The sequence below is a fragment of the Sciurus vulgaris genome (genome assembly GCF_902686455.1).
Source record: "Sciurus vulgaris genome assembly, chromosome: 13".
Lineage (NCBI taxonomy): Eukaryota > Metazoa > Chordata > Mammalia > Rodentia > Sciuridae > Sciurus > Sciurus vulgaris.
The window spans coordinates 11901608-11913937 of record NC_136474.1 but is presented as its reverse complement, the minus strand read 5'-3'; positions in this window follow the sequence as shown (position 1 = coordinate 11913937).

Below are 12330 nucleotides of genomic sequence, written 5' to 3'. Positions count from 1 at the left end.
ACATCCAGAAATCAATAAATGTCATTCACCATATCAACAGACTAAAAGTTAAGAATCACATGATTATTTCAATAGATACAGAAAAAGCATTCGATAAAATACAGCATCCCTTCATGCTCAAAACACTAGAAAAAAATGGGGTAGTGGGAACATTTCTTAACATTGTAATGGCCATCTACACTAAGCCCATGGCCAATATCATTCTAAATGGTGAAAACTGAAAGCATTCCCCCTAAAAACTGGAACAAGGCAGGGATGCCCTCTTTCACCACTTCTATTCAACATTGTTCTTGAGACTCTAGCAAGAGCAATTAGACAGACCAAAGAAATTAAAGGGATACGAATTGGAAAAGAAGAACTCAAACTATCCCTGTTCGCTGATGACATGGTTATATATTTAGAGGAACCTGGAAATTCCACCAGAAAACTCTTAGAACTCAGAAGTGAATTCAGTAAAGTAGTAGGTTACAAGATCAATGCTCATAAATCCAATGCATTTTTATACATAAGTGATGAATCTTCAGAAAGAGAAATTAGGAAAACTACCCCATTCACAATAGCATTGAAAAAAATAAAATACTTGGGACCCAATCTCACAAAAGAGGTGAAAGACCTCTACAATGAGAACTACAGAACACTAAAGAAAGAAATTAAAGAAAGCCTTAGAAGATGGAAAGATCTCCCATGTTCTTGGATAGGCAGAATTAATATTGTCAAAATGGCCATACTACCTAAAGTGCTATACAGATTCAATGCAATTTCAATTAAAATCCCAATGATGTACCTTACAGAAATAGAGCAAGCAATCATGAAGTACTACTGGAAGAATAAGAAACCCAGAATAGCTAAAGCAATCCTTAGCAGAAAGAGCGAAACAGGGGGTATCGCAATACCAGATCTTCAACTGTATTACAAAGCAATAGTAACAAAAACGGCATGGTATTGGTACCAAAATAGACAGGTAGATCAATGGTACAGAATAGAGGACATGGACACAAACCCAAATAAATACAATTTTCTGATACTAGACAAAGGTGCCAAAAATATGCAATGGAGAAAAGATAGCCTCTTCAACAAATGGTGCTGGGAAAACTGGAAAACCATATGCAACAGAATGAAATTAAACCCCTATCTCTCACCCTGCACAAAGCTCAACTCAAAATGGATCAAGGACCTTGGAATCAGACCAGAGACCCTGCATCTTATAGAAGAAAAAGTAGGTCCAAACCTTCAACTTGTTGGCTTAGGATCGGACTTCCTTAACAGGACTCCCATAGCACAAGAAATAAAAGCAAGAATCAACAACTGGGATAGATTCAAACTAAAAAGCTTTCTCTCAGCAAAGGAAACTATCAGTAATGTGAAGAGAGAGCCTACAGAGTGGGAGAATATCTTTGCCACTCATACTTCAGTTAGAGTGCTAATTTCCAGAATCTATAAAGAACTAAAAAAAGAGAAAAACTCTACAACAAGAATTCAAATAATCCAATCAACAAATGGGCTAAGGAAATGAACAGACACTTCACTGAAGAAAATCTACAAGCAATCAACAGATATATGAAAAAATGTTTAACATCTCTAGTAATAAGAGAAATGCAAATCAAAACTACAGTAAGATTCCATCTCACCCCAATTAGAATGGCGATTATCAGGAACACAAGCAACAATAGGTGTTGGAGAGGATGTGGGGGAAAAGGTACACTCATACATTGCTGGTGGGTTTGCAAATCTGTGCAGCCACTCTGGAAAGCAGTATGGAGATTCCTCAGAAAGCTTGGAATGGAACCAACATTTGACCCTGCTATCCCACTCCTCGGCCTATACCCAAAGGACTTAAAATCAGCATACTACAGAGATACAGCCACATCAATGTTCATTGCTGCTCAATTCACCATAGCCAGATTGTGAACCAACCTAGATGCCCTTCAATTGATGAATGGATAAAAAAAATGTGGCATATATATACAATGGAATATTACTCAGCCATGAAGAATGATAAAATTATGGCATTTGGAGGCAAATGGATGAAATTGGAGAATATCATGCTAAGTGAGATAAGCTAATCTCATAAAATCAAAGGATGAATGATCTCGCTGATAAGTGGATGATGACACATAATGGGGGGTGGGAGGGGTTAGAGTTAGGGTTGGGGGGGTAAGAATGGAGGAAGGAAGGACTGACTGTATAGAGGGAAAAGAGGGGTGGGAGGGGTGGGGGGAAGGGAAAAAATAACAGAATGAATCAAACAACATTAACCTATGTAAATTTATGTTTACACAAATGGTATGCCTTGACTCCATGTTACAAACAGAGAAACAACATGAATCTCATTTGTTTACAATAAAAAATAAAAAGGTACAGGCATAAAAGGCTCATGCCAACTCACCCTGTTCTTATTATCAGAAAAAAAAAAAAAAAAAAAAAACTGAGTAGAGGAGCATTGGCCCTGCAGAGTCCACATATCCTTTGTTTGGGGTAATCACATGTTGTTCCTTCCATTAGCAGCATGTGGATATTGGGAGAAGGAGTAAAACCCAAAAGGTCGGAGATTCTGGGTAGAGTTTTTTAAATGGGTGTTCATTGCAATTTTGTCATAAACTTCTTTTATTGCCATATAATCATTCAAAGATTTGGTATTTTTAAAACAAATTTTCAAAGTTAATTCATCATTAAATACATTTGATTTGATTCTCATTAAAAAAAAAAAAAGATGCCGAGTCTTGGCACTTCCTTACTAGGTATTTCTGTGTTCTTTTCAGCTTGATCCCTTTGCTTGTAGATGGTAAGCATGTGATTCACATGGGTGAGCCTGTAGGACCTCACGTTAAATAAAATAAACCAGGTCTAGGAAGACAAGGTCTCATTCATATGTGAATCTAATAAAGTAGACCTCAAAGAAAAAAATAACTTTCCCAGAAGTTCCCCCCAGCTGACTCCACGTACATTTCTTTGTCTAGAACAATTTTACACAGCCACCTCCATCTGCCAGACTGTCTGGAACATTAAAGTTGGACCACTGTATCTGTGAGCTCTGCGTCCATGGATTCAACCACCATTGGCTGGAAATATGGGGGGAGATTTTTCCTGTATCACAGGAGCAGACTTCTTTCTTGTGATGATTCCCTATGTGATACTGTATAGCCACCATTCACACAGCATTTACATTTGCATTAGATGTATGTCATCAAATCGTTATTTAAAGTGTACAGAAGGAAATGTGTAAGTTCTATTTGAGTATTGGAGGGAGGTCCTGCTGGTAGGAGACAGACATGAGTGATGGAAACACTATGTTAAGGGGTTAATTCTATAAATTGGGCACTGTGCTGACCCCCACATGCTTTCTTTTCTAAGAAGTGATTTACCTGATCCCTGCCTGGCCTAAGTGGACAAGCTATGTCACATTCCTCAGCAAACTACCCACTATTTGCAGGAAAAATGCAGATCTGAAATAATGTCAATAAGAGAACCCAAGTGACTCTGAAGAGGGAGACTTTAACGGACAACCGCTGCTTCTTAGCCTGGCTGCTCCGAGTGGCTCTGCAGCCGCTTCTCTTTCGGCCCCCACCAGCAGGACGAAAGACACGTACACTTCAGAGGTTCATGAAGCAGCTTCCCCTGTATTCAAATAACACACCCTCAATATATAAGCAGTCTCATGCATAAGCAATTGTAACCAGATATGTCCATCCAATCCTGTTAAAGGTCAAGCGATCACTCCCTCAAGCATACATGTAAAGTATATCTGTCCATGCGCTAGGCGGCTGAACTGATTATCATGCAGCCAATAGTAAGCTTCCTGCCATTCTCCAGGCATAATTAGGATGCTATTTGCTCTCTGCCAGTCGCCATCTTCAGATGCACGTGGTGTAACCCTGGGCCCCGGGTTTCGCCTGCCACAGACTTTTGTGACCCCCTTCCAAAGATTAGATCTCAAAACTCAAGAGGTAAAGGAAAATTCCAATGAGAACCAGTCAGCATGGGCCAGTGACTTAGAGTTGTCATGGCAATGGGGACTTGACAATCTGATGTCATCCAGCTGTCAGTCAAAAGTCAAGAGGTGGACCTGGGAAGGACACTCTGGAAACTTCTCTGGGATTTCTAATAAGACTGAGTGCAGAAGAAGCACTCTGTCTCTGTCCTTTCTGAGAGGACCCACTCTCTCCCTTGAGTATCCCTTTCCCTTGTTCTATCTCTTCAATAAACCTACAACTATTACTCTGAGTGATGCGTCATAAATCTTTCCAACTTTATTGTAAGAATTGGGACGTGATAGGGGGGTCTTCATGCTGCCTCAGTTTCGTGGAAGTCAACAGCCCTGTAATAGTAAAGTTTGGTAGGTTCTCATGATCTGGCCCCAGCTACATTGTCAAACTTTCTAGGGCCTCTGTCTCCAGCTCTTTCAGAAAAAGTCAAAGGGAGAAAGTGTAAGATAGAGCTAAACACAAGAACTGTCTTCCCCTCCATACATTCCAGCAGGTCTGTCCACCAGGAGATAAAGTTGGACCCTGTTCCTGAGCAGCAAAGGCCCTTGGTCCCCACTACAGCATCCAAATGTTCCATGAGGCCAGGATGCTCATCATACACAGTCCCTGAGATCAGGTTTTAAATGTCCCCACAAGATAGATGTTAATTTGTCACTTTTACACAAATATTTGCATGTGAGGGGTTTTGTGCTAGAGACTTGCCTACACAAATGGGGGGCCTCTGCACTGCACAACCAGCATGATTTCATAAAAGGATCATTTCCAGCGTGCAGTCTCCAGCACTGGGGTTCTGGTGGATGCCTGGTCCAATAAGACCACTCTGTGTTCAGCCAACTGGAAGTGAGCAGAGCTCTAATCTCCCCCCCCCTCTCATGATGGTCAGCCTAAAGAAACCACAAGTGCATTTGCCCAATCAGAAGTGATCGTTTCTCTGACCTTCCCCAGACAGGAATCCACAACATGGTTATGCCTGTTCCATTCATTCAAGAAACGTATCTCTATTAATGTGGTTCTTAAGAAGCATTGTAGATGTAATGAGAAATGATTGGGCTGAAAGTAGAAAGTAATTGTTGGTTACAAATGTATGCCCACTGACAAAAATGTATATATAACAGGGAAAAAAAAGTAAGTATTTTTGTAGTCGATTTATCTATTGGACCCAGTAGACAGACCTATGTCCCATGGAAATATTTTATTTTGAAATCCAAAGAAAATAAATAAATAAATACAATCTGTTCTGGATTATATTCATCTTAATACCAGTCCAGTAGCAAAATGCAACTTTTAACCTTCTTTGCATAGTGAGGGGCCCAGGAAGGAAGAAGCACATCTTCCAAAAGCCATGCTCCAACCCATGACCAGAATTAGTTCCTTCTCAAGGCTTGAAAGGATTTAATCTTTCTCCCACGTTCTTATTAGTGCACTATAGTTGCACATAATGCTGGGACTTGTTGTTCTGTGTTTGTACATGTGTAGAAAACAATATAGTTTAGCTGATATCACTGCCCAGCACTTCCCCTCCTTCCTTCCCCACTTGGTCCCACTTCTTGTGTACTGATCTGCCTTTGATTTTTAGGAGATCCACCCCCAGCTTTGTTCTCCTTTCTCCTCTCTAGTTTCCCTAAAGAGACATACAATCCCTAACCTTCTGAGTTTGACTTATTTTGCTTAACATGATGGTCTCTAGTTCCATCCATTTTCCTGCAGATGACACAACATCATATATTTTATGGCTGAATAAAACTCCATTGTGTATATATACCACATTTTCTTTATCCATTCATTCATTGATGGACACCTAGGCTGGTTTCATAGCTTAGCAATTGTGAAATGTGCTTCTGTAAACATGGGTATGTATATATCACTGTAGTACAATGACTTTAATTCTTCAAGATAAATATTGAGGAGTGGTATATTTGGGTCATATGGTGGCTCCATACCTGGTCTTTTGAGGAGCCTCTGTACTGATTCCCATAGCAATTGTATTAATTTAGAGTCTCACCAACAGTGTAAAATGTTCCTCGTACTCCATAGTCTCTCCAGAATCTATTATTATTTTTATTCTTGATGACTGTCATTCTGATTGCTATGAGAAGAAATCTCAGTGAAGTTCTGATTTGCACTTCCCTAATTGGTAATGATTTAAAATATATTTGCATTTCCCTAATTGGTAATATATTTAAAATATATTTGTTGGCCATTTGTATTTTTTTCTTTTGAGAAGTGTCTGTTTAGTTTATTTGCCCATTTATTGACTGAGTTATTGGACTTTTTGGAGATTTAACCTTCTGTTGTTCCTTATTACCATTCTCCTGTCCCTCTTCTGCTACAAAAAACTGAGAAAAACAGCAGGTTGGTCGGTACTCTTGGTTTCAAGTGATAGGAAACCAACTCAACTAACATTTATAAAAGAAAATGGCAAAGCAGGGCCATTTTATTTGATAAGTAAAAACTCTGGGGGTAGGTCTAACTGCAGGCACAGCTGGTTTCATTGATCCACTCTCTTTTCGTCTCTCTTTCCATTCCACTTTCTGGCCTCCTCTGCAGCCACAGATGGCAGCAAGCTTTCCATGCTCACTTCCTACCTGTCATTTGTGGGCCTATGAAACAGTCCACCTGGACCAGTTCAAGCCAACATGGCAGGCTAAGTGCCTCATTGTTCAGGGGACTTCCATGCTCTGACTTCTTAGGCCTGGTCACCTGCCCATTCACTCCACATGGGTGAAGTGCAGATGGGGGCTCCCAGAAAAAATCAGGAGCTACTCCTGGAAGAAGAGAAAACAGATATTGGAGACAAATAACACCCTCTGGGCAGATCCTCCTCTGATCTGCAGGGGAATAGCTGGCTACACCACAGAGTTGGAAAGCCCTTGTCTATGGCAGCTCATGGCACTGTCCAAGCACCCAGGGACCAGGACATTCCAGCTTCATAGATGAGGAGATCAGGGCTGAAAGGGAGTTAAATTTCTTCCCCAAGGCCACTGACCTTGAAAGTGGTAGAGCTGGAATGCGAAGCCAAATCCAGTCTCCAAAGATGTGTTTTGAATCATTCTTGACCTCCCAGCTCACTGCTAGTCTCCCTCAGGTCCAAAAAGATTATCATAGACCTAGAAGAGGAAGAGGGGAAGCAGGAAGGATGAAGACTCCCTGATTTTATTTCTACATCATCTTTGCAATTTTGCCACTTGGATTGTTTTTGTTTGCTTATTTTTCTTAAGTCACCTTGCCTGTTATACTTACAAAAATGTATTTTAAACTTTGACTGCTTATGGCAATTGTTAATCAAAATGAGTACCACTTGCCTCAAATAAAAATCAACTTCAAAATCCAAAAGATCTACTAGATCAATTGCTGGCCATCTGTGTTCCATTCAAAATCATTGTGCATCTGATACAGGGTCATTAGGCTCAGTTTGAAGAATTAGAGCCACCAGGTCACACCAGAACACAAAGATCCCTCTGCTCCCCTGCCACCTGCAGTTTTCCAGGCATGCCTGTAGTCTCCCTTGCACTCTGAGAGCAAGGTGAGGGGAGTCCCAGCTCCTCTCAACAAGGAGGCCAGGATGTTCTACCTCATATGTGGCCAAGTCCATGCACCTCATCACCAGACTCCTGGTCCTGGCCACTGCATCCTTAATTTCCAACCACATACCCTTACAGACACATGATCTTATTCAGGGTGTGTGGTCCCTTCCAGCATCTAACCATTGAGTCTTGTCATAACTCCTAATTTACCTCTTCTCTGATTATTGCTGGTTAAGTGCTCTGGGAAGAAAAAACTGTGTTTTCACAGTGTCCCCAGGAAGCCAGGCAGTACTAGACTGAGCACGGCCATATCTTTATCCACTGTCCTGTCCAGCTGCTGCTCAAATGTCTGCCAGAGACCAATCTCCATGGTAAAACAGAGGAGCCACTAACTCCAAAGTCAAGAAGGGCCTTTAAGAACATGTGGGAGAAGTCCCTCCTTCTATAGAGAGGAAAGCCAACCCTGAGGGTCCTTGTCTTCTCACCTTGCATAACCAGCTAGGGCAGAGCTGGATTGGATCAATGCCCCCTGCCTCCTGGCACAAATTTATCTTTATCTCAACTGAGAATATTTCCACTCCAAATTACATTGAGCTCCTAGATCCAAAGACAGAGTGCAAACTCCTCAATTCACAATAATCTGGTCTCTGTGGTATAGCCATATAGTCACAATGATATTTTTTCACCCGGTAGATGAACCACATGAACTTGTAGACTCTAATGATTCTATAGAAATAGAAATCAGAGACTTGGGTCATCTGAAAAGATTCTAACAGTCCCACCCCACCTCACCCCATCCTTATCCTGAAGACGCCAAGACTTTTAACCCTGTGGATGGGGAAGACACAATGTGACTTATTTATTCATTTATTTTGCAGTAAAAATAATTGTTTACTGAAACAATAGTGTCTTGTCTTATACAATCTGTTTACATAAAAGACTGAAGACAGACATATTAATGAAGAGGAACTTCAGTGTTTAACAGAAGCTCTTCAAAGATCATGCCAGTTATTATTTCAAATCAACTCAAAGCCTTGCCTTCTTAAATATTTGACTTATTTCTCAAAACTAAATTGAAATTGAATACAGCACAAAATTGAGGTCAGTCTTTTTTTTTTTTTTTTTTTTTTCTGGGAGGACTGTTAAAAAATTGGTGGTTAAATCTGCCCTCCACTTCTTTTTTTAAAATTTGTATTTTTACAGACTGCATTTTGATTCATTGCACACAAATGAGGTACAACTTTTCATTTACCATGTGACTTCTTAAACTGGATGATGCACATAAACTAAATTTCTTCCCTTTTTTGGGGGGGTGGGGAAGTTGCTGAGGATTGAACGCAGGGGCACTTGACTACTGAGCCACATCCCTAGCCCTATTTTGTATTTTATTTAGAGACAGGATCTCACTGAGTTGCTTAGTACCTTGCTTTTGCTGAGGCTGACTTTGAACTGGTGATCTTCTTGCCTTTGCCTCCTGAGCAGCTGGGATTATAGGTATGTGCCGCCGCACCCCACTAGACTAAATTTCAACTTTCTCAGAAAGCAATATGGAGTTGCTGTGTCTTCTAGGAGCCAAGCTGTGACCTGGGCCCTTTTCTCTCATAGTGGGCCATTCTGGTCCCTGCTGCTCGACCTAGTTCACAACTGAACTTCAGTCTAACCACCTCTGACTCCTCTCCAGTGCTGTTGGGGGAGGGCCAGGAGGGAGTGCTTGTTCCCTTCTGCCCAGATTCAGCACAACTACCCCAGAAAGAGAGCTGAGCAGGGGTGAGAGACACAAAGAGGCTAAGGGGACAGGGGTACAGACCATTCAAGGCCAGAGATTGTGCCAAGCAAACAGGATCCAAGGAAGGCTGATCTTGTGGCAAAGGGATGGGAGGGAATATTTAATCCTCCCTCAAGGGCTAGGGAAATAGCTCAGTTGGTAGAGTGCTTGCCTTCCATGCATAGGGCCCTGGGTTCAATCTCACTGCAAAAAAAAGAAAATTCCCCCACCCAAAAGGACTTCCTCTATCCTCACATTGGTTTTACTATTTTGGGCAAGATTTTTATATCTTAAAGATTATTTTTATACTAGTTAAAAAGTAGGAGGAACCTAAATATTCCAGAGGAGCAATATGACTGGCTCAACCATTGTACATTTGTTCTACAAGCTCTTATGCAGACTTAAGAATGATGGCTGAAAAATAGGGAGGGTTAGTAACTCAGATAATGCTCAAATAAAAAAATAATAAATTACATGTATGATGAGATTACTACTGTGCTAGCTGGTGCTGTACTTCTTGAGCTAAAGGTTTCAAAGTATATACAACTACAGTGGTGCTAGTGAACTTCTGGGGCAGAGCATAGAAATATAGAAAGTTATAACCCAGTAAGAGTCCCTGTCCCCACTCAGAGCCTCAGAGCTGCCTGGGACACCCAACTTTGCCCTGCGTGTCCTGCACAGCTGTCACTGGGTACTCAGGAAGCTCATCCAGATATGCCTTGCCTGCCCCTCATAGGAGGTGCCACACCAAGAAGAATGGCACTGGATTTTGAGAATCCAAGTGGTCTCAAGGGTTTTTCCCCTAAATATTCAGGCTTGAAATGGACATTCCTATGGGACTGAATGTCAACATTGTCTGGACATTGAGCCCTGACCCTGACCTCAGGGACCCTGACTTACCATCCAGGGTGAATATTCATAGGTAAACCCTTTATTTCTGGATGCTTCTGTAGCATTGTAAGGGAACTCAAGGTCTCCAGATCATGCTGCCAGCCTCTGCCACACATCTCTGAGTCTCCCTCTCTCTCCCTTCCTGCTGCCTATCCCCCTCAGCAGGACCCCACCAAGGAATTTCTTCATCAGGATGGTTTAAGGTCCTGTGTTCATGTGCTGCTTGTTAACTCTAGGATGAAACTAGAGCCCTGGTCCCCTACTGTCTTTGTTTCCTGTTGAGGCTGCTACTTGCACTGACCAGAAAATCCTAGGAGACAGCAGGCCACATCTGCCATGCCGAGAGTCTGTGCCAGTCTTCAGCACAGCACACAGACCAATGTGCCCAAAAGGGATGGCTGCATTGATTGAACCTCAATAAGTCAAGGGTGTATTGACCTCAAGGGTGTACTGAATCTGTCCCAGAGCCACATGGCACACCAAGCTTGGGAGGATCTTGGGTACATTTGTTACCAGTCTGAGCTTGGCTTACCTGGGGGAATGGTCTTCAGGGAAATGACCTTAGCTAGGGAAATGCCCATCCCTCTCACCAAGACCTGAGGACCAGGCCTGGTTCCCATTAGCCTACACTTCATGGGGACTGGTGCATTTTTTGTCCTGCCCCTGCCTCCTTTTCCCCTTCTTACCCTATATCCATTTATATTATCATCAAAGGAAAAACAACTATGTATTGAGCATCCATGAATCAGGCATGCACCTTAAGCTTCCCAGTAAATCCTTCAAGAGAAATATTATTCCCATTTCATAAATGAAAAAAGCTGATTCCTAAAATAACTTTGATGCTGATACTGAGAAATAAAAGTCAAAAATACTGAAAAAGAGCATGGAACTAAATTGATGGCATCCTGGCCTGATGGTGAAATGTCTCTAAGTACATTCCAGTATTTTCTGAATCTCTCCCACAGTGGAGGCTTCCAAAGGTATCAGAGACAGAGGAAGGTAGAGATTCAGGATGCAGCCCAGAGGAGCAAAAAGGACTCCACCCCCAGCTGCATCCAAGGTGAAGGGATCCCAGGGAGCAGGGGGTCTCAAGACTCCCTGCCAAATCTATTTCCTGCCACTCCAACACTTGGCATGGTTCTGTTAGAGTAGAGGACTCAAGACTTGACATGGTTCTGTTGGTCATCCTCCCTCTTGGGGGCCATAGGTGTGGCATGTCTCTGTGTGTAGTTGCTTTTTAATATTAATAATCAATATATCATTAGAAACTTATTGGAAAAACATTGGGAAGGTTTTACTGTATTGGGATACAAAATAGTGCACAATGAAAATTTAGCAGTAATACATGGATAAAATATATGAAAATAAACAATTGTAGCTATGCTCAAGTTAAAAGAAGCCTCTGATTGCTTTGGGATAATAATTTGTAAATATAGATGGATAAAGAGGCATTCCTCTGAGCTTGAATGCAGTGTTTAGCCTTTGTTGCTTTCCTAGTTTTAATAGTTGATTATAGAGATACTTTACATAATAAAAATATTTAGGTTAGTCATCAATTTAATTTGTGTTTTTCCTATGTTTAGTCTAATTCTTTGAGAATCAAAATAAAATTGTAGTCCACCATTATATGAATTAGAATAGACTAAATATTAACTATAAGTTGATTTCTTTGCCCTTTGCTCATAATAGTAAAAACTTTTCACTGTTAAATACATCTGGATCCATTTTTTAATTTTAATTTCTTAAGCATTTGTTATTTATGTCAGTTATGATATCATGTACATGATTTTTGGACACACAATAGACAGACAACAGGATATACACATAACACAAAAGCAAAGGCCTTGCAGCTTTTTATAGGTGAATCTCCATCACAATGTAACAGATGTTTGAAAACTCAAGTTGAATAAAAATATTACTCTCAGACTTAATGGCCGATGGGCGGGGCCCGTCACAGTTCCCCCTTTTTGTTTTATTCAGACAGGAGAGGACAGAGGACTCAACCCCCGTAAGCTTGAAAAGGGCCTTCATTGCCCACCACCTTTTTCCAGGGACGGGACAAGAGTCAGTGGCAACCCGTATGCAGTTGAGCATGCCCTCCTCGGGATGCACCCTCCCGGGGTCCCGAGTGCAGTCCTAGCTGGCATCCTGTCATTAGGATTTTCCC